We start from the raw sequence: 24337 nt of genomic DNA on the forward strand, positions 1-24337 counted from the left end.
TTGTTAAGACCAAAAGTATAACTGAGTTCACAAAGAATCAGAGAAGTTCATGGAGGATAGATTCATCAATGGCTATTAGCCAGGATAGGCAGGGATGCAAACTCATGCTCTGGGTGTCTCTAAACCTCTGACAACAAAATGGTGGGACTGGACAACAGGGAATCAGTTACTCAATAATTGCTCTGTTCTGCATTCCCTCTAAAGAATCTGGCATTGGCCACCGTTGGAAGACAGGATACTGGGCTAGATGGGCCATTGGTTCTTCTACCCAATATGGCCATTCTTATATTCACATGTAAACTTGCTGCTAAATCAGGATGGAGAGTTGTCTAAAGGCTAGAACAGAAAACTGGTAGTCAGGAGCACTGCGGTCTACTTCTATCTGTCTCATGACTGACTGTATGAGGTTGGGCAAGTCATTTTGGGGGAGATTTTTCAAAAGAACCTAAGGGAGATAGGTGCACAATTATGATTCATTGGAAATCAATGGGCATATGCCTCTAATTACCTTGGACTCATGAGAATATCCCCATTAACATATCTCCTGGACAGATTTAAAAGTATTTAGGCTACTAAATGGTGCCCAGTGGGATTTTCAAAAGTGGGTGCCTAATTCCCTTTTAAGTCAATGGGAGTTACACACCTGAGCACTTTTGAAAATTCCACTCTGAGCCTAACAATATCGTAAGGCCTCTACATACCCTTTGAAATTGGCTGTTTTATGCCTCAGTTGCCTATGTCTAAAGTGAACATAAACTGGGAAAGAATTTGGCCCATTAACTCCACTGAGTTTAACAGAGAGTTCAACAAGCGATGAATTTGATGCATTATGCTTACCTAACTCACAAAGTGTATTGAGAGTTAGGTAACAGTTGTATATGAAGGGTGCTCTATATTCTATATTGCCATTTAGGTGCAGACCAGGGAGATCACTAGGTGTGCTCCCCAAGTGAGGAGAATGCCTCCGATGCCACCCCACAGAGGGAACACGCCTACTACTAAACCCCCTGGAAGGGTGAAACCTGTTCCCTTTCTGTATTGGTTCTGCTCCACAGACCAGCAAAAGAAGAGGAAGGAGAAATAGGAAGGGACACTACCCCGGTACAAATAATTAGTAATAATCTACAGTGACTTAATCTGTCTGCCTCAGAGATTCCTTTCGCAAATAAGGATAATACTCTTAATTAAGGGTAAATGAGGGTGATAGCTATGTTCTCCATGTAAATATTAATTCCTTTAAAATCATTATCTATATTGTGTTAATTCCCAAAAGGACTCAATTGAGATCAGGGCCTCCCAGTGCTATGTCCTGGGCAAACACTCTGGGAAAAAACATACTATCGATAAGCTGGGTCAGAGGTTTACAGCAGATGAGTGGGCTATGACAGGCACTGTTTTATCCCCCCCCCCCGAGACAATTAATTAATAATTAATTTATTAATTCATTTTTATTTTGTTCATTAGGAGGTGGAGTGAGGGGGAACCGCAACAGAAGAGAAGCTAAAGGCACCAAGGAAAAGGGGAATGTTGAAGGGAAAGGAGAGACAAGACAGGGGATGAAGGGAAGGATAGAGGAGCATGGCAGGCAGTGAGAGTGAGGCCACCAGCTGAAGGACTGTGAAGGATGAGGGTGGCACACTCAGATCCAGAGACTATGAAAGGATAGAGCAGGGGTTCTCAAACCGCGGGTCAGGACCCCTCAGGGGGTTATGAGGTTATTACATGGGGGATTGTGAGCTGTCAGCCTCCACCCCCAAACCCCATTTTACCTCCAGCATTTATAATCATGTTAAATATATAAAAAAGTAACCCCTGGGCTAGGGGGCTGTGTTGGAGTAGGTAGACAGTGCTATGGCTAGACCTCTCACTTCTCTCGCTACTGGCTGTCAGTGGGAACGTCTCTACAGCTTTTTGGAGCTGTCTCTACCCCCAGGCTGGGAGGATTTCCTCTGTTTTCCCAATCTAGGACATTTCTGCTGCTGCTTCCAAGTCCTGCTAAGTTCCTTGTCTTAATTGCAATGGTCTGGTTGCAATGAGTTCCATAGGTTAATTAATGGTAAAAGTAATATTTCCTTTTCAATGTTTATCCCTTTATTTTCATGGAGTGCATTTGCACATTATTCCTCACATTTGTAGGTTTTTGATGACTTTACACCCATAATACAATCTGTACTGGAATTTCAGAGCTTGTGTAACGCTGAGACCCCCCCATTGTTGGCAGACAGGATAGAACCAGGGACCTCTGGAGCTTAGTGTATGAGCCTTTACAGTATTAAGCTAAAAGCCAGGTGGTGTTTAGCCTAAGGCGGTAGAGCAGATTCATTTTATCTTCATCTCTCTCTCTTTCTCCCTCTCCCCCTCCAAGATGGGGCAGAACACCACACCCAGGAGGTGTGTGGGTAACACTTGCAGACGTGTGGTTTTTTTGTTTGCTTGTTTTTCCTCACTAAGGACAAAGGGCCAGAGCGTGACACCCTTTTTTACACTGACTACTACCTTACTCCAGGAGCAGAGTAAAGCAATGGGAATATCTGCCGAGTGATGAACTACCCAATGTGAGTAATGATCTCAAAGTTTGGCCCTAAACAATCCATCAGTTTTAAGAAGATGTACTTTTTCCCTTGGGTATTAGAAAATGAAGGACATTTTGCAAGTTGTGCTGCATCAGAGATTAAAGGATCACTCCACTTCATCTTCTACTGTTTTGATATCACAATCAAGTTCACCCTTCTATTGAACATGCTGTTTGTTCATAAAAAAAACCAAATCTGTAAACAAAAGTATCCCTCCCCCAGTAAAAAAACAAAATAGTCAAAGTTATGTGCCATCCACAATCTTGGCCAATACCACTGAGGAATGACCTGAGGACTTTGAGAGCTAAAAGCATGTGCTGCTGTAGCTCCAGCTAAAAGTTCTTAAGTGGAGCTGTAACAGACTCACAAATTTTCTACAGATCAGGCACAGAGGGGGAACCTGTTAGTAACACATATTCACCAGTGTGTTACCTCAACAAAATACAGATTGTTTTACATCACAGAATTCCAAAGCTTTCAGTGAGTTTGTCTTTCAGGTATTCATACAGTTCTTTGCTCTCCCTGGGCTTAGTACACTGCAGAGAGACAAGAACTTGGGTAACAAACCTGTCACCATTAGAGGTAATCTGAAATGAAACACATTGTAGTGTGTAGCGTTAAGGCTTACTCTGTCATAGCCTATGTTTCACCGCTTCTGTCAATAATTGATGTCTATCTCCAGTGCTGTCAATCTGGCTTATTTAAAAGAACAACATTTGTTTTAGGGGGGAGAAAAGGTATAAAATGACTGCAAAGACAAGGACAGCTCATATCCCCTCCAGCTGATCTTTGGGGGTGTTTGTTTTGTTTGTATTTTTCTGAAAAACACACCTATAATACAGTATTTCCTTTGACCTTTAAGAAATTAAATCAAAATGATGGTTTCCTTCCTTCCAACTTTTGGGATGTCAGAAATGAGCCTCTAATGATATCTAAGAAGTAAAATTAAAAGAACGACCAGTTAAAGAAGTTATTAAAGTCTCCCAAATACCATTTATCTCTCCTGACAACCTTTATGTAACCAAGGGACCTGTGAAATTAATTAATATTTTACAAATGTAAACTCCATTATGTAGCTGGTGGAGTAAAAAAGCTTGTTCACAACAAATACAAGCAACATCTCTGAATATCAGTGATTGCTGAAATAATTTCACACACTTGAGTCTTTTGAATTAGTACAAAGCAGAAATTTCAGATATATGTTTTTAAAATACCTGTACCTAGATTCTTTTGAGCTGTGCTCTGTTAGAGCCATGGAGTATCTAGTAGCATACAGGCTTCCCCCACACTCTATACCAGGGGTAGGCAACCTATGGCATGGGTGCCAAAGGTGGCACACAAGCTGATTTTCAGTGGCACTCACATTGCCCGGGTCCTGGCCAACGGTCCAGGGGGCTCTGCATTTTAATTTAATTTTAAATGAAGCTTTTTAAACATTTTAAAAACCTTATTTACTTTACATACAACAATAGTTTAGATATATATTATAGACTTATAGAAAGAGACCTTCTAAAACATTAAAATGTATTACTGACACGTGAAACCTTAAATTAGAATGAATAAATGAAGACTTGGCACACCACTTCTGAAAGGTTGCCAACCCCTGCTCTATACAATGTGCTTCTTCTAGCATTGAGAGTGTAGTTCACGCTCCATGTCTTGAATTGCTTGCTAAGTTTGCCAGACAAGGTCCTCAGTAGTGTCATCTGCAGGAATGATTCTTATATGGATGCTTGTTAACTAGGAACTGCATTGCATCCAGACATTTTGCATAAGACCTCAAAGCAGCCTTCAGATTATAATGGCTTCTGGCCAACATGACGCAAGCTGGTCACATATGTGAAATGCTACGTCCCATTCACAAAGTGGGACTTATTTTCCTATTGGGAGCAATATTACTGGTCTCGTGGAAGCAGCTAAGGTCATGTTCCCCCATGCTGGTGATATCCTCAAGCTCCACTATGAAATCAAGGGCCATCCCCATGGAGAATCAACCCTTCGTGTATGCTGCTCTGCGGGCTCCCTTTCTCTCTGTCACTGAATGCCCGCTCTTTTTCACCCTAGTGAATGCATTATAAAAGCCACAGCAGGGACATATATCAGCATTAAACATGTAGAGTTACACTTGAAAATCCATGAGATCTGGGGGCAGCACATGTCATGCTCCTTCTCCTTGGCTTTACACCCTCTTGTTGCCGCATCCAGGGAGGATCTAGACATTTAGCCGCCCCAAGCACAGGGGGCGCTCTGCCGGTTGCCGGGACGGCGGCAGGCGGATCTGGTGAACCTGCCACGGAGGTCCACTGGAGCCGCGGGACCAGCGGACCCTCCGCAGGCACACCTGTGGGAGGTCCACCGGAGCTGCCTGCCGCCCTCCTGGCGACTGGCAGAGCGCCCCCCGCGGCATGCCGCCCCAAGCATATGCTTGGCGTGCTGGGGCCTGGAGCCGCCCCGGTCGCATAGCCAGTGTAGGCAGAGAGAGGGTCACCTAGAAATGAGGATATTCGCCAGTATTGCTGAATCCAGCTTGAGGTTTTCCTAAAAGGATCAACAGAAAAATATACTTTTGCCTAGCAATTAACTACAGTGTTCTTGGAGTTGAAATGCCTCTCCTCAAATAGTTACACAGAAAAAATTGCAGGAAGCAGTGAGAGCACAGACTACAGTAACAACATTTCCATAATAAAACATATTAGCCCAGGAGCATGCTGCTATTCACAGGGGGGTGGATACAATTCATTCAAACCCTTGCTAAAAATACCCCTGCAGTATATTGCTGGGGAGGTGGGGGCAGAGGAGCAAATGGCACCAGCAGCCACACTGCTTTAAAGAAGTGCTTTGTTATGAGGCTAGCGATTTGAAGAGTGGTGATGACAGTGGCATTGTTTGTCCCCTTTCTGCTCTTGAGCGGATAGGCCTGCTGGCAGATCACTGGCCTTTACACTGCCACCTTCACCTCATACCATGATAACAATTATTAAGTGAGACATTTGAGCTCTTGTATGAAACCCCACAGGACAGTGCTTTAGGATCCTACTGGTGATTTCTGGTGTGTGTATGTGTGTGTTCAGAAAAAGGAACCATGCTAACCGTAGCCTGATCTTACAGGTATTCCACATGCACCTCTAGTGAGGTTCTGCACACTAGATTGTAGAGTCAGCCCTTAATACAATAATCCCAGGAGAGAAGTATTACTGCGAAATGGCGCTAGTTGTGTTTTCTGTGTACATTTCACATTCAGCAAAGGACATACTCAAGGAAAGGAAGTTTAGAGGATTTTGTTCTTTTTTTCCAGAACCAAGGATATCATACACTTACGCATGTGTGTACGTACATGTATCCGCCCACCTTCCCACCCTAGGGCTCTGATGGATAACTGCCTGTGCTACACAACAGCCCTCAAATGGAGGGTCCATCACATTCAGTGTATATGTGAAGACACTCCGGGAAATGGTGGGATATTTTGGACTGTGCCATACATATGCTCCCAAGTATTACTTCTAAATCTCCTTGTCATCAAGCCCAGATTCCACAGTGTGAATACTTTCCCCAAGGTCTGACAAAGATGGGAATCTAGATAAAAACAATCTGTTTGAAACTCTCCCCACATCAGATGGAACTGATGGAAAGCCCTGGCACATGAGCTGATCAGAACAACTGATGAAAATTCATTTAATCAAAGCTGAAGAAGACAGACAGACACTCAGGCCGTGTCCATGCAAGGAGTGTTTTATGGATATAGATATGCCAGTATACTAAGCACTCCTACTGTGGACTTAGCTTATGCCGGCAAATCTGCATTTTACTGGTATAGCCTATTTTAGCCCTCTTCACCCGAAACACTCTATGCTGCTAAAAGCACAACTTTGCCAGTGTAACAGCATCTACAATAGGGACGTTTGCTGATGCAGTTACATCAGTCAGACATCACACCTCCTGACACCGCTGACAGACAGACCTGCCAGTAAAAGTCTGGGCACTAGACTGGGATGTGGGAGAACCACATTCATGTCTCTGTTCTGCCTCAGAATTATCTGGGATGAAAAAAAACTTTGCTCTGAATCAGGCAGCAATTTGAACCTAAGTCTTCCACATCCCAGGTCAGTGCCCTAACCACACACCCTTCCTCTTCCTGCTAGAAAAAAAAGCTCAGATTTAGATTGGAAAACAGACATTTTGATACAATTCTTGAAACTGTTCCAAAGATTCCGGTTTCACTCCAGTGAAGAACAAAACCAAATATTAAAACCTTTAAAGTTGCTGCAAAATGGAACTGATGTCCTTTGGCCAGCTCCAGTCAGTGCCCACTGACTACACTTAACACATTATATAATGCACTATGTAGAGCTACACCTGAGACCACCCAAAAGCTCCAACTGGAGAACAATATCATAGAATCATAGAAGATTAGGTTTGGAAGAGACCTCAGAGCCCAATGTAGTCCAACCTCCTGCTCAAAGCAGGACCAATCCCCAAATAAATCATCCCAGCCAGGGCTTTGTCAAGCCAGGCCTTAAAAACCACTATGGATGGAGATTCCACCACCTCCCTAGGTAACCCATTCCAGTGCTTCATCACCCTCCCAGTGAAATAGTTTTTCCAAATATCCGACCTAGACCTCCCCCACTGCAACTTGAGACCATTGCATCTTGTTCTGTCATCTGCCACCACTGAAAACAGCCGAGCTCCATCCTCTTTGGAATCCCCCTTCAGCTTGTTGAAGGCTCCTATCAAATCTCCCCTCACTCTTCTCTTCTGCAGACTAAATAAGCCCAGTTCCTGCAGCCTCTCCTCATAAGACATGTATCCTAATCATTTTTGTTGCCCTCCACTGGACTCTCTCCAATTTGTCCACATCCTTTCTGTAGTAGGGGGCCCAAAACTGGACACAATATTCCAGGTGTGGCTTCACCAGTGCCAAATAGAGGGGAATAATCACTTCCCTTGATCTCCTGGCAATGCTCCTACTAATGCAGCCCAATATGCTGTTAGCCTTCTTGGCAACAAGGGCATACTGCTGACTCATATCCAGCTTCTTGTCCACTGTAATCCCCAGGTCCTTTTCTACAGAACTGCCACTTAGCTAGTCGGTCCCCGGCCAGTAGCAATGCATGGGATTCTTCCATCTTAAGTGCATTTGTCCTTGTTGAACTTCATTAGATTTCTTTTGGCCCAATCCTCCAATTTGTCTAGGTCACTCTGGACCTTATCCCTACTCTCCAGTGTATCTACCTCTCCTCCCACCTTAGTGTCAACCACAAACCTGCTGAGGGTGCTATCCATCCTATTATCCAGATGATTAATGAAGAAGTTGAACAAAACCAGCTCCAGGAACGACCCCGGGGGCAATTCCCTTGATACTGGCAGCCAACTAGACATGGAGCCCTTGATCACTACCCATTGAGCCCGATGATCTAGTCAGCTTTCTATCCACCTTATAGTCCATTCATCCAATCCATACTTCTTTAACTTGCTGGCAAGCATACTGTGGGAGATGGTAACAAAAGCTTTGCTAAAGTCAAGGTATATCTTGTCCACCACTTTCCCCATATCCACAGAGCCAGTTATCTCATCACAGAAGGCAATCAGGTTGGTCAGGCATGACTTGCCCTTGGTGAATCCATGTTGACTGTTCCTGATCACCTTCCTCTCCTCCAAGTGCTTCAAAATGGATTCCTTGAGAACCTGCTCCATGATTTTTCACTGGACTGAGGTGAGGCTGACCAGTCTGTAGTTCCCCAAATTCTCCTTCCCTTTTTTATTTACTTTTATAGTTACCTTCCCACTGAGTGAGCAGCTGTGAACAAGCAACACCTGTGCTTTCCTTTTGCAGTGGCTTCTGGCACAGTTTTGGGGTAACTGCATCTTTGAGCCATTCTGCGGTCTACCCAAGGGATGCCCCCTTAGGTCACATGCCTCTAGCTGCCACCTCCCTATAGGCAGAGTCCCACAACTCTCTCCCTCCAGACTGGGATTTTAGGCTTGCAACATTCCTGCAAGTCATTGATTAGCCCAGCAGGTCTGACCTACCTCAGCACCTGCAGTTATGCTCTCTCTATCTAAAGGGTTACATTAGTGGCTTATTAGAAATCAGCCAGCCTTACACAAAGCACAGTTCTTTTCTTTTGGGACAAAACACCATAAAACATTGAAAGATCTAAATGCTTATTAAGCTTACCAGGGATTGCCCATCTTCTGCAGGAGGTCTGGTAGTTCAGTCTCCAGAGCTTTCAGGTAGCGTTTGTCCCCTTGGTTATAGGTTCATGTCAGCTTGTTAAATCAAAATGAGGGCTTCTTGGTTAGTTCAGGCTGACATTTTACACAGTGTGGAGACCTTTGTCTCCCAATCTACCTGCAACAGCTAAAACTAGTCAATGCCCTTTTCCCCAGGGGGATGAAGCTTCAAAGGCTGTGTACCTGCATAACTTACATTGGGGGTTTGCATTAGTCACCCCCCTCATGATTCCGGAGTTCACAGTAAATCCATTCAGTGAGCCGGGAACACACACATCCACATAACACTTATCGATACAAATGTCTATGATTATTCTACAGGACCTTATCATCTGGTACATCTCAATATAATAGTCTGTGAACTCTTCATGCTTCCAAGGTCTGGCTTACAAAAAGGCAGATAACATTTGTAAAGTTGATACAATAGTCTCAAAGATATGGCAGCGTTCACCATATCTGTCACAGCTTCCTCTTTTCTTATGGTGAAATTCAAGGTGTCAGGAGAATCTTTAAAGTCTTGAATAGTCTGGGATAACAATTATCCCAAGAGCTCAAGCTCTAATCACATAGGCCATCTCCACAGAGAGTCTCTTTGTATTAAACATGCCATGACTGACAGCGGAGCTTTCTCAGTAGAACATCTTCCTCCTGCTTTTGGAATTTGCTCTCCTTTACCCATATCTAGCAAGCTTCAGAATACCATTGAAGGCTATTTCATTTAATATTTACTTTACCTTTATCACTATTAGTGCTACCTACTGTGGGTATTTAAAAAAAAAAAAAAACCTTTGTAGCTAATATTCTAGCTGCCACAGTGGCTGGTGCTTTAAAAGCAATGCAATAAATAAAGAACAGATTTGAATTCAGTGATTCTGTTGCCTCAGCAACTTTGATAAGAGAAAAGTTGTGATAGTTGATTTTCTGCTACTTTCTTTCATTTACTGAATTTACATTATGTAACAGTCTCACAGAGTCGAGCACACAGCTTAACAGGCTGTACGACTCTGCAGTTTATTCTTGAAATTACTCTAACTCCCTTTTGAAATTATTTGGCAGCTCACCATCTGTAGAAAAGAACAGATCTGTAAACTGGCTTTTCTGCAATTTTGCAGTGTCTATGGTTAAACTATCTAAGTTTGAGAATCTCACTCAAGAAAACTGAAACTCTCTACCTACTAATGGCTACTGTGTCCGCTCACATCTCTAGTGAATTCTTCACAAAGGTGCAAGGTTTGGATGCAAAAAGGTTTCAGCGTGTAGGGGTAATTAAACCACTGTCAGCATTTAGTGAGAGCTGACTGTTTAAGGGTAGAGTCCATGATAAGTATCTTAAAGTACATATTTTTATGGAAACTACTTTCACCCTTTCCTTCATGTGCAAAATTGGGGTGAACTCTTCCAAGAACAGGCCTTTTGGCAAAATTTCCAGCATTTCTGTTTCTGGTGATGGCCACATATGCTGGAATAGCATTTTTCCTCTTTCTTTTATAAAGTACTGCATAGAATGCATGTGTCTGTATGTGCACGCTACAATCCTTTGTTGGAAGGAAATGGAACCACTCAGAGGTTCTATAATGCCAGCAGTTAATGGAGATTCTCTTAGTTCCAGTGATAGCAAGCTGAGGTTTTAGACTAGGTGTATCAGAATTCCTTCCTGCCATCTCAGAGAAGTTCCAAGTAGCAATCACAAATTTGTTAAAAAAGCCTTTGGTACTTCCAGTAATCAACAGTAGCAATTAAATAATTGTTTCTCAAACATTTTAATTTCTTAAAAGAAGTTTTGAATTGCATTCAGATCCCGTAATGGGAAAACTCTTGGGGATGGGGCAGGGTTCTTATTTTAATCTGGACTCATTAACCAATTCCCAAGAAACATCACATTATACTAAGAGTTTTCATTATGTACCACAGGGCAGCAATTTTTCACTCCTCTCTACTAATACATATTGTTGTGGGTTGTGATAAATGTTACTGAAACTGGGGGGCATAACCACAGCCCTTAAGACAGCTATAAGAAGCTGTTCAGCTCCTTATGACGCAGAAACCTGAAACAATAGCAGCCGACACCTAAAACACAGGCAGGTCACTTCCTAAAACAAAGGCACAGGTGGGCAGAGGAGTTTTGTTGGGTACTGTTTTTAGTACAGTGTGTATGTAATAGAATTCAAAGGGGTAGCTGTGTTAGCCTGTATCAGCAAAAACAACAAGGAGCCCTTGTGGCACCTTAGAGACTAACAAATTTATTTGGGCATAAGCTTTCATGGGCTAAAACCCACTTCATCAGATGCATGGAGTGAAAAATACAATAGGCAGGTATATATATTACAGCACATGAAAAGATGGGAGTTAGCACTGACCCCCCACTCGGTAAGGTAACTCCCATCTTTTCATGTGCTGTAATATATATACCTGCCTACTGTATTTTCCATATAGCACAATCCTGAAGATGTTCTGAGTACCTCTTGCAATGTGTTGCTGTTTACCATTAACTCCCATAGACGTTAAAAAGGGAACTGAGGATACTCATACCTTGCTAGATGAGACCCCTGGAAGACTTTGGCTGACAACTAGCCCAGACGTTTGTTTTCAGAAGCAATATACCACTAACTGCTTTTTAAAATTAGATAGACAATGCCATATGTATTTCAAGGACATTGCACACAAAAGATTTGTGAAACCTCTAGGCAAAAACAACCCTTTAGATTCATGCTCAAAGCCCATCTAAGATAAAGTGAACTGCATATACATATATTCTAACCATTAACAACTGCACTTACACTACCCTATTTAAAAAGTTCACTCTGGTTTGAGAGAGATTGGTTCCAGCAATGTTTTATATACTCAGAATGAAGGATTCTGCAAGAGTAGAACCAGAGTGAACATTACCGCTCACCTGCAATGAAACCATGACATGAATGTGTTACAGAACTACAGCAGCAGTCTGCCAACACTGAAATCCTCTCACCCGAATATCAATCTCCAGCCATTGTTCCACTCATGGAGCTGACACAGAAGTCAGCAGGAGCAATGGGAGAATATAGCACCCATTGTTTTGCACCAGCTTTTGCGCTATAGTGCTGTGCCACTCTGGAAACGTCCTTTCTTGGATGAAATTTTCTGATTCTCAATCAAACAGAAAAATCCTCTGATTTCCTCACACATTTTGTACTATGTTTACAAAACATGTAAATCTCCACTGGTAGCTGCTTCATTTATTATATCCTTTCTTCCCAGCCATCCAGACCTCTTGAATTGATCCTCCTTGTTGCCCTCCCAACTGACAGCACAGCAATGCCTTTCATCTAAAGGTGAGGTACATAAGATTACATCTCCCCTACATTTGCAAATATAGATGTATCTATTCTTCTATTTTCTCTATGTGTTTAGGTCTAGGTTTTTTAAAAAGGTTCCGCTAGTTTGCGTGCCCAATTTGGGACTCTGATGTTCAGGAGGTGTTGAGCACCTAAAGCTGCCACAGATTTACTCTCAGATGGAGTTTGGGTGTTCGCCACTGGCGAAATCCAAGATGTCTCAAGCAAGGCATCCAAAATCAGTGGACACTTTAGAAAGTGTAAGTCTGAATCTATCGGTTTGTTCGCATTTACACTGCAGATGAAAGTACCTACCTGTCAAACCCATGTGTTCTTACTCTCACCTCTGTACAACATTAAATTGAGCAAAAATGTTAATGGAATATATGATGAGGCATTTAATAAAGACTCAAATCCAAGCTTTCCAAATGAAATCCTCTACTCTTTGCTTACTTACACATTCTTTTACTGTCATGCATTCATTTTTAAGAGTCTGTCTCTAACCTGTAATTTATAAAATATATGATTATTGTTCCAAGACAAATAGGTCAATATGAAACAACTACTTAAACCTGAGCATGTTGTTACTCTTTTTAGGCTTAATTATCAATATGTCCTCAATTACATTTACATACAATAGGGATCCTTTAAATAACTTACAAATTATTCTGTATTCAGGATAAACGCACCAATCAAAGCGGTTCTGCAGCTTATTTACATGACGCTTTGGAGCATTTGGATTCTTCATGGAGAGTGCATGATCTCCCTGTTCAGAAGGACAGTCTAGGCACCATTTAAACCCAATTTTGATATTCATCCTGAATAAAATGGTGTTTATTAAATCCAAGCAGAGTAGTTAAACAGCAATTTGATTGCCTTTATTCCAATGATGGTTTCTTGTAAGTTACATATTTACATTGAGGCCTAAATTCTGCCCTTCAGTCCTAATGACTGCAAAGGGGTTGAGTAAAGTGAAACTGAGGGTGGAGTTTAGCCAAAGGGAAAAATCCTAACATCCTCCTCTGGTTGGCCCAGAGTTAACCAGTCCCAGTGTGCTTGCTGTGTGGATATAGTTAGGGCAAGATACAAAAAACCTCACGGGGTCCACACAGCCCCTATGAAGCTGTGATCCACAAGGTCTCACAGGGCCCCCAAGTGCAGTGGATTTTGAAGGTGTTGCTACATGTGGATGGAACAGAAACAGTGGGATCCACCAGCCAAAAAAAAAAAAAAAAAGGCCCACCAGCGATGGGAAACAGAATACCCATGGAGGTGAACTAGTATCTGTGCTGCAATTCTACAGCTTGGTAGGGGGGATTCCTTCTTGCTGCCGCAGGACCTTTGCACAATATGGTCTGGCATTTAGTGGTCTGAGGGCTCAGTCCTGCACTCTGGTCCTGATACAGCAAAGCCATTTGACACAATTCTATGATTGTGCCCTGTAACCAAGCAAGCGCTTTTACAATGGATCTTGCCATCGCTACATCTTTTCTTGTTCTTTTAAATTATAACTTATTCCCCCCCCCCCCCGAAAAAAAAACCACCTTTGTTCCTAAAATTAATCGTTAATTGTCTTTGGAAGTGCTTCTGTTTTGTTTTTTTCATTTAAATTATTTCCCCTCTGTTTTACTTAGAAAACTCACACCCCCACTCCCTTCCCCACCATTTATGCTGTAGGCTCCTGCTGTCTGGTAATCTGTCCTTCTTCCTATTTAAAAAATTTGCCCTGCTATGAATTAAACAAAATATATATTCCTCCTAGACTACTCATTTTGAATAGCTTAGGTATTTTTACTATAACATCACATTGCCTAGCAACACATTTCAGCCCTCCCACTCATACTGAATTGTCAGAAGATATATATTTCCTGTGGAGGAAATCAAGTCCCTACTGGCGCTGCTCCGGTTTTTCTTCAAAGAATAATATTTGGTTTCTTTTCTCAGTTTGTTACATTAAGTTAATAAGGAATAGTAGCTCTTCAATTACATCTATCATAAGCTGCACTGTCCATAAAGAAATGGCTGATATGCAAATAGCTATCATGTCAAACTGAGGTTCGTTAAGTATTTGTTATTTCAAAGCCAAAGGGGTTAGGAAATGAAACTGTAATATAAACAAGTTTGATCTTCACTGTCTAACCCTGAATATGCCTTCTGGACATTTTCTGAACATGTCCACAGAATACTTGAGTGCCCTTAGCTTATGACAAAGCATTTCAAAGCAGTTCAGACAGTATCATCGTTACAAATGTGTTTTGTAATCACATGAGAGGGAGTCGCAGAAACAAACAAACAAAAATCTAAGAAAACAAAAATAAGCAACTATAATCAGTACTAATCTTCTCTCAGTATGTTGGAATTATTTGAAAAAGTGGTTACAGGGGAATTAAGACACCATAATAAACAAATATAAAGTGAACAGCCTGAATCAGTTGACATTTCATTTTAACATTTACTGACAGGAGGCTGTATTGCTGCGTGAAAATGAAGACAAAGGCAAAGTGTTAAATATTTATTTAAAAATACCTTTGGGCATATTATTTTAAAGCTAGTTTCTCATACATTCTACTGCTCTTTCTTTAGTTCAAGTGGTGAAAGCTTTGGTTTTACCTTTGATTTCCCTCTTACTTTGGTTCTTATGCTCATTTTTGTGTGTCATCTCTGTAAACTGTAAGCTCATCAGGACACAGATGGTCTCTTACTAGGGGCTCGTCTATGCAAGCCTTACCATGTCGGTAAGCATTTACTCACACACAAGTAGCCTTACTGACTTCAACCTAGCCCTAACCCTACAGGCAAGAGCCCGATACTCCATACTTTCACTGAGTGGACCCACTAACTTTTATGGGGTTACTTGTGGACTAAAATGCTACTAAATCTGACTTCAAATGTTCACACAACACCTACCTCAGATATTCTGATCCTGACTGTGCCCTCTATGTACTAAGCAATGATAAATATTCTGAAGCAAACAAATAAATCTTGCCTCAGTTATTTTAGATATGTTTACTGCAACATTTTATATGCATTAATGCTTTGTTTTAATAAAGGTTTCCTCCTTACATTAGCATATATTGGTATAGAAGGGGGGAAAGCATCACAGTGCATGAAAGAGGATTAATTTCATTAATTCCCCAAAATGCCAGTTGTATTTTAAAGCTGAAATCCAACAATTTTTCCTATTTGATGTGTGTTATAGACAAAATAGAATGGAATCTAATAGGATAACTCCTTTTAACTGAGCCCAAGGAACATTACTTGCTAATTTTAACAATAGATGCATGTCAGATCAGTTTTGAACTTGACCATTATTTCTCAAATCAGGACACTTAGTTATTCTTAGCCAATCGCAATTTATTAACTCACTTAGAACTACCACAGTATACAATCACCAATTCATCAATTAAGCGACAACACAGCCAATATTCTAGGTACATACTGGAGACACCAATAAGCCTTGCAAACAACTGTCAAAGACTAGGGTTAAGACCCAGGATTTACACTACAAAACAATGCAGATCACCAACATTTCTAATTACATTTACTTATGATCATCAGTTCTTTGGTACCTAACATTTATGACCCTTCCAGAATTACTTCAAGGGGTAAAAATTTTGAGAGTCTGGTCCATGCTACTTGAATGGATAGCTCCAAAAGGAACAAGTTCAGACTCTCAAAAGCCATTGCTCAAAGATACGGTTTAAATCTCTTAGGCCAATCTGTTTGGACTTGTAAAAGAGAGTAAGTATATAGCATTGGTTAAAATCTAAAATATATTTACTTGAGGTCTCAACAGAGAGTGTAGACTTAGCAAGATAACCTACAGTTATTTATATTAAAGAAATACATTTACATTATATTTATATTAAATAAATACATTCTTTTCTTTGAAAAGAAATGTCACCACTTCTTATCCCTGTTAACCCTGGGATATGGATAGACTCCTTTCCACACAGCTGGTCCAGGCTTCGGTTGCACTGGGGATTCTGCGGCTTCTTCGTCGGTTCAGACAACTCTAAGATCCCAAATGGAAACCTCAGTTTTATATACCCTGATTCCAGGGGTCTTTGGAGGGGGCTGCCCTCTGGTTTTTATTGGCTATTTGCCAACAGAGCGCTCTTTCAGTTCCTCTATTGCATCCATCAGTAGCCAGTAGATGGCAATTTTTTTTCAGTCCTTTTCTTATCAAAGGCATTTTATGTTTGATTCATTTCAAGGATTGTATTTCAATATTAGCTCATGTTATTAACTGGAATTTTCCCCTTTTTTAGCAATTTCTTTTAGTAAGTAAATTTATACCCTGGCTAGGAATTCTATCTTTCAGCCTTCCTTTTTGTACTATACAATGCCTAATGCATCTAAAGTGCAACAGTCATTTACCAAGAAAACAAAAAAAATGTGTGGATATACTCCATAGATTATTTCATTGTGTGTAATCATTTCACATTATTTAAGGCTTACAATACTTTGAGAGACATTATTCACATATATAGAGAGAGCATTTTTCTGACTCTCCGGGCAACAAATGTGCACCTTCTAATTCGGGGTGAAAGGCATATTGATGGGACAAAAGAAATTATCATGGTATATTTGATTTATAAGATAAACAAATGTATAATTTATAATTTATGGTGAAAATGTGTGGTTTGATTTCTTGGGTTAATAGGCAATTTGCCCTCGTTGACTTTCAGTCTTACAGACTGTTATTTCTGGTCTGGTTAACTTGCAGCTTCCCCACCCATCTCTTGATCCTCTCAGTGCGTGATGGGCCACTTTGCATAAGACAACACTACTCTGGTGACTCTCTGGAGTTCTTTTTAGATAGGTTGGGAGAGAAAAGGATGTTTTATCCATATGCAAATTGTGAGAGGTTCTCATAGAATCATAGAATCTCAGGGTTGGAAGGGACCTCAGGAGGTCATCTAGTCCAACCCCCTGCTCAAAGCAGGACCAAACCCAACTAAATCATCCCAGCCAGGGCTTTGTCAAGCCTGACCTTAAAAACCTCTAAGGAAGGAGATTCCACTACCTCCCTAGGTAACCCATTCCAGTTCTTCACCACCCTACTAGTGAAAAAGTTTTTCCTAATATCCAACCTAAACCTCCCCCTCTGCAACTTGAGACCATTACTCCTTGTTCTGTCATCTTCTACCACTGAGAACAGTCTAGATCCATCCTCTTTGGAACCCCCTTTCAGATAGTTGAAAGCAGCTATCAAATCCCCCCTCATTCTTCTCTTCTTGCCTAGGTCATTACCAGTAATCTCATTTAGTCATCTTAGGCTATGATTATATGTACAGCTGCACCATTGCAGCAAGTCTGGTGAAGATGCTCTATGCCAATGGGAGAGAGCTCTCCTGTCAGCATAAAAATACAAACAATGCCTTAATCAGCAGAAGTTATGTTGGCAGGAGAAGCTCTCCCACCAGCTTAGCACTGTGCAAACTAGCGCTTATGTTGGTGTAACTTATGTTGCTCAGTGGGGTGAATATTCCACCCCGAGCAACATAAGTTTTGCCAACATAAGCTGTTCTGTAGATATAGCCTTAGCTTCTATTCTTGGGGAATGAAATTTCCAACATTGGTTGATCTATGGTCCTTAGACAAAGTGTCTCATAGGATATGAACCATTTTCTTATTGTCTTTACATTCCAGGTGGATCCTATTTTGGAATAAATAGAGGTGGATAGCATTTCTAAATTTTTTTAAGATGAGTAGGAATTAATAGTTATTAATTATCATAGGAATCTCTGTTCTCTTTACCCCTTATAGTACCCAGATTCCACTGAATTCCAATGCGAGTTGTGGGTCTAACTCTTCTAGGTGCCTTAGAAAAATCACACTCTCTGTATGCTGACTGGCATGTTGTTTACTTCATTCACCAATAGCGTTTCTGTGCCTGATACCTCAACAACAGATTATGCTGATTAACGACTGCAGTAAAATTATGCAAATATATTTAACCTTAAGGGACATTATCGCATAGGGGAATAATTAGTGGCCCTTCACAGAAGATTTATTTAATTCTGGGTCTCAGCAAGCTTCTCCTCTATTCAACTTCCTTTCTCTAGGATTCAAAGTCTGGTCATTTTGAATTTTAAGAACTAACGCAAAAAAAACCCAAAACAAAGCAAAAAAACAAAAACAAGAAAATATACCATAGGAAGCCAGGCTGCATTTTCAGCAAGGTGTGAAAGGTCTAGCAATCTATTAGATCAGACTCCCAACATCCCAGTAGGACTCAGAACTCATTTGGGAGGGTCTTGTAGCAAATTTGTCACTCCAGCACATCCCCTTGTCGCCAGAGGTAGTGCTACAGCAACTCTGTCCCACTTCCCCCCCACTGTTCTTTGGCCTGGCCTCTGCCTGCTGTAGGAGACAGCTGGACCTCCAGCCAGACCACTTTACAGAGTCCAGTCTTTTCCAGAGCCTGAGTCCTTTATCAACTGTGGCAAATGGCCAATGCTATTGTGGTCAGTCCCACATTTTTCCTTGGTGTGGTGGGTCAGGGCGCTGCCCCTGCCCCTTTTCTTGGGCTCTGCTAGTGCCCTGGAGGGGGACAGAAGGGGAGCAGGGAAGGGACCCAGGTTCTCCCCCTGCTCTGGTCCCAAGCCCCTTCGGTTTCACAGGCTTCTTACCCTCTTTCCCCCAAGGCATGGTCTCTCTTGGTCCTCTGTGCTGGGAGAGTCCCTCTGCCCTGACTGGGGCAGGGTTTCTCTTCCCTTGGTACTCAGATCCTCTGGTCAACACCAGTACACCTCCAAACCAGGGGCGGCTCTAGCAATTTCGCCGCCCCAAGCACGGCAGCATGCCGCGGGGGGGCGCTCTAGCGGTCACCGGTCCCGCGGCTCCCGTGGACCTCCCGCAGGCACGCCTGTGGATGCTCCACCGGAGCCGCGGGACCAGCGGACCCTCCACAGGCACGCCTGCGGGAGGTCCACCGGAGCTGCCTGCCGCCCTCCCAGCGACCGGCAGAGCGCCCCCCCTGGCATGCCGCCCCAAGCGCACGCTTGGCGTGCTGGGGCCTGGAGCCGGCCCTGCTCCAAACTATAGTCAGCTCTCCTTCTCTCCTCCTGTCTGACTGAAGCAGGGGTCTTTATTAGGTCTTGGGCGGGCCTTACTTGGCTCCAGGTGCTCTAATTAACCTGTAGTACCTCTCCTTAGTATACAGGGAATAAGTCTCTGATCATCCTGGGGCTTATATACCTCCTATCTATCACTCTCCTGCTGCCCTCCGGCCCTGCTGTATCACACAACGTCTAACAAAAAATATATATAAAAAACCCCAAACCTTCCACCTGGCTGGGCTCAGCTGATAACTACCTTGTTGCAGCCATGCCTCTGCTGTACTAGACAGTCCTCCAATCTAACCACAGACTTCTGTGGTTCGATCATCTCCATGGCTCTATACTCAGGGGTTCAGGCAGGCTGCAGCTCATCAGAACCCATCTCCAGACAGGCTTCCAGCTTGCCCATGAAGACGCCTTATATGCTCTGCTCCTCTTCCTCTACCAACTGCTGTGCCTCCTCTTCCCATGAACCTTGGCCTATCAACCAGGACAGGGGTAGCCCAGGAGGGACTAACAGGACCTCTGGCTGCAAATTAACTCCTTCCAGACCAGAATGGCGTTTATACACTTCATCACTGGCCTGCTCTGTTAGACATCTCAAACTAATGCCACTAGGTTCTTTATCCTGCACAACCCCAATGGGTATTCTGCATGTTTACAGATTTTTTTTAGAAACAGAGCATTTTTAAAAAAGGAATGAGGACAGGTCCCAGAATGGTCTGGAAAGTGACAGAGTTAGAAAGTCTCGGGGCTACAGGCCAAGATATTTCTGCAGGAAGGCAAGGATTTACCTGCAGGGCCAAACAGCTGGAGTCTTTTAGTCTCCCAGGAAACTAGACTGGAGCATGTAAGAGGAACTGCAAGCTATCAGCAAGGGACTGGGATTGGCTGAACTGTCCAGTGGATTTATTAATAGAGGGACGTTGGGGTTCCCAGGTGTCTGGTTTTGAACCAGAAAGTCCAGTCAGAAAACGGATCTGGCAATGACCAGTCAAATGTACTGACTGGACACCAAAAGTCTGGTTACCACAGGAGGGGTGAGGGGTGTGCTGGGTCATCAACCTGTGCCAGTCCCTGGTCAGACGGGGCTGCTTCCTACCGGCATCTTGCTCTGCATCAGTCTACAACTCCCAGCCCAGCCCCAGAATAGAGGGAGCCCAGCTGGAGGGGAGGGACATGGAGAGGATCGAGCGATGAGAAAGGGGAAGGAAGGAGAGCAGCGAGAGATGTGGGGGGAGGAAGACAAACAAGCAGTGTGTGGGCCTCAAGGAAAGAGGAGGAGCAGGGGCAGTGCCTTAAGGGAATAGGCAAAACACGGGCAAGGGCCTCAGGAGGAAGAGATCCGGAACGGGTGTCCAGTTTTCAGAAATTAGAAAATTGGCAACCCTAGCGAGGTCTGCTCCTCAGAGAGAAAATAGGGCTACTGTCAGTGTAAGCCTGTTACAATTTTAAATAATATGTTTGTGTTGAGACTGTTCTGATGGCCTATTAGTTTAAAGGCTTTTCTTTCTCGTTGTTCTGAAGAGGGAAAGGATTGCATTTGCTTTCAGCCCAAAGTGTAAGGCAGGTTGGAGTTCCCATCTCCCCTCAGCACTGAAGGACTTTTGGGAAGTGTGGCTAGGATGGGATGTTTGTAAGCCAGGCTCCCTTAATTCTAGCAATCCAACTGTATGCACCACATGGAGAAAGGAAAAATATAGTTCATGTAAAACATCTTTGGAAATGATCTCAGATAGCTTTTTAACATATACAAATATTATAACTTTATATTCTGATATTTCACTCCCTTCTAGTCGAGAAGTAGGTGCTATTTGTCAGCCCTAATGGATCATGAAATATCAAGCCTTAAACTTCCCATTTCTCCTGCAGGTGATTTAAATAGAAGCTTTTTGGGTTGCTCAAAATGCTAGAATACATACTGCAAAAGGTGGATTAGTGCACAGAGAGCAGTAGCAATTTGTCATAATGTTTTACTATACACCCACACACGCACTGAAAGAGGAAGATAAAGAATCTTTCATCCCACAGGATCATGTAGTACTCTACAAGCACTGGCCCCATTTCTGCAGTGCTACACTTGCAATACTCCCATTAAACTCCATGGCAAGTCTACATCACCGGAGGGTCTAGAATCTACAAGAACCACCATACTCAGCATTCAAGCACAGACATGATGGTATCTGGGATGGAACACTGGAGCTATTGAACAGCTCACTGCAATTTGTATGACTGTTGGGGTGATGAAGTCAGGAAGAATTCCACACCCAACTGAATCTGCTAATTGGATTTAGGAGGGAGACTGTATAGTAATTTCAGTGTGGAATTTGAACCTAGTATCAAGACTCCTCTTGCAACAACATCAACAACAAAAAGCCCTAGTTTTTCTAAAGACAAGCTTTAAAAACTTAGTTTTATGACTTATATGGCACCTCAAGCAGCACAGCACTTCAACAGCAGATTGGATCCTAGGTTAAATGATTTATTCAGGTAGAAGATTGTCACCCATGAATCATCAAGCCTATATCTTGCAGCACCCAAGTTGATCTTGGAGTTCGTTCATTCTATTAGTACTATCCAGTCCCAATTCTGTTTCTCAAATGAGACTAAGATCACTGATCTATGGCTGAAAGTGCCACAAATTGTCCCTCAAAACAGTGGCATGAGCTGTTTATAGAGCTTTAGTATATATATATATATATATATATATATATATATATATATATATAAACGAAAATATGGTAATTTACCATATGGTAAATTACCACAAAAGAAATATGGTAATTTACTGAATCCAATATATATATATTGGATTCAGTAAATTACCATATTTCTTTTGTCCATTTTTGACAGAAAACTTTACTGGGAGATGTGGGGGGATGAGGATGAGGATGGAAAAGTCCCAACAACAAGGTTCTGCTTTGGACATAAAGTTTGGTTAATGTATAGAACCCTGAGCCAGCCTTGTCTTGTCCATGCTGTGGTGATGGTCTCACAGAATGCAGGGTCCTTCTGTTGAGCTGGTCAGGTTCTTTCCATGGAAAATGTCAATTAAAAAAAATCACTTTCATCAAATTTTCCAGTGGAAAATTTTTACTTTGTCAACATTATAACAATTGAAAGTTTTCAGCTGAAGATTCACTGTCCAAGGTTTTTGGCTTTACAACAAAAACAATCAACAATTTAAGAGGAAAGCAGACATTTTCTGTGAAAAATTTTTTTTAGCTGAAAACTCATTTGTCCCTCCAAAAAATGTTTCAACAGCATATATTCAGCCAGCCCTACTCTGTGTGGCCAGCAACAAGGAAGCATCTGGTGCTCCTATCCCAAGTAGTGTGATGTTTACACTGCAGTGTCTTGTGCAGTGTCATGACCTTGTGGTATCCTCTAGCTGCTGGGCCGGATCCAGGTTTGGTTTGGTGGACCAAAGTACAGATGGTTTCCTGAACCTGCATTTTTGCCCTAACTTTTCATAGAATCATACAACCATAAAAATGAAGGGCCAGAAGGAATCTCAAGAGTTCGTCAATTCCAACATTTGTGCTTAGGCAGTACCAAGTAAACCTAGACCATCCCTGAGAGGTGTTTGTCAGACATGCTCTTAAAAACTTCCAATGATGGGTCATTCTATTTCCTCAAATGGAAGACTATATCAGAGCATAACTACCCTTATAGTTAGAAAGTTTTTCCTAATATCTAATCTAAATCTCCTTTGCTGAAGATTAAATCCATTACTTCTTGTTTTACCTTCAGTGAACATGAAGAACAATTGTTCATCATCCTCTTTGTAACAGGCCTTTAACATACTTGAGGAGTTATCAGGTCCCCCCTCAGTAGTCTTTTCTCAAGACTAAACATGTCCATTTTTTTAACCTTTCCTTATAGGTCAGCTTTTCTAAAGCTCGTATAATTTTTGTTGCTCACCTCTGGACTCTATCCAATTTGTCCACATCTTTCCTAAATTATGAATCCCAGAACTGGACACAGTACTTCAGCTGAAGCCTCACCAATGCCAGGTTGAGCAGGACAGTTATTTTCTGTGTCTTACATACAGTATTCCTTCTAATACACCCAGAATTATATTAGACATTTTCACAAATTTGTTGACTTATTCAATTTCTGATCCACTATAATCCCCAGATCCTCTACAGGAGTACTACCACCTAACCAGTATTCCCCATTTTGTAGTAGTGCATTTGATTTTTCCTTCTTAAGTGAAGTACTTTCCACTTGTTCATCCTGGTGATTTCAGACCAATTCTCTAATTTGTCAAGATGATTCTGAATTCTAAACCCGGCCTCCAAAGTGCTTGCAACCCCTCCCATTGTGATGTCATACACACATTTTATAAGCACACTCTGCATTATCCAAGTCATTAATGAAAATATTGAATAGTACAAGACATAGACACTGACCCCTATTGGAGTCCACTACTATGTCCTCCCACTTTGACAACAAACCATTGATAACTACTCTTTAAGTATGATCTTTCTACTACTTGCGTACCCACTTTATAGTATTTTCATCTAGACCACATTTCCATAGTTTGCTTACAAGAATGTCATGTGGGAAGGTGACAAAAGTCTTAATCAAATCAAGACATATCATATTTACTACCTCTCCCCCTCATTCACGAGGTCAATAACCCTGTCAACGGAGGAGATTAGGTTGGTTTGACATGATTTGTTCTTGATAAATCCATGCTGACTATTCCTTATAATCTTATTATCCTCTAGGTGCTTACAAATACATTGTTTAGTAATTTGTTCCAGTATCTTTCTGGGTATCAAAGTTAGGCTGACTCACAGCCCCTAGCACAGAGTACACAGCTATAGTCCTGACTGTTAAGTTCCTTATTCTAATATTTTCAGATATGAGGACAAATTCAGAAATTCATGGGGCTAAGTCCAAACTGGAATTTGTTAGTGCAAGAATGTTCAGACAAGGTGCATGCAAATCCCCAAGTGGGCCAGAACAATGGAAATGCCAAATTAGCCCTGCAGTCTGCAAAGGCCGGTAGGAAAGCTGCTCACTGTCACACAGCACCAAAACCCAGTGGAATTTAAGGACAGTGAGAAATCAGGTCATTCTTGCAGTTGCTCAGACCATCCCACTAAGGAACCCCACAAAGATTCATATAGATAGTCCAGCC

The 24337-nt window shown here is 42.0% G+C and overlaps 1 long non-coding RNA gene across 3 annotated transcripts in view; it reads left to right on the forward strand.

Annotated features, from left to right (window-relative positions):
* The first annotated feature begins 3061 nt into the window (after positions 1-3061).
* LOC120402350 overlaps positions 3062-24337 on the forward strand; it is a 75215-nt gene continuing 53939 nt past the window's right edge. For all 3 annotated transcript variants that reach the window (XR_005597157.1, XR_005597156.1, XR_005597158.1), the window contains exons 1-2: positions 3062-3155; positions 12042-12115. This is a non-coding gene — a long non-coding RNA (uncharacterized LOC120402350). The remainder of the gene's footprint in view (positions 3156-12041; positions 12116-24337) is intronic.

Source organism: Mauremys reevesii, linkage group 3 (assembly GCF_016161935.1).
Source record: "Mauremys reevesii isolate NIE-2019 linkage group 3, ASM1616193v1, whole genome shotgun sequence".
NCBI classification, from domain to species: Eukaryota; Metazoa; Chordata; order Testudines; family Geoemydidae; genus Mauremys; species Mauremys reevesii.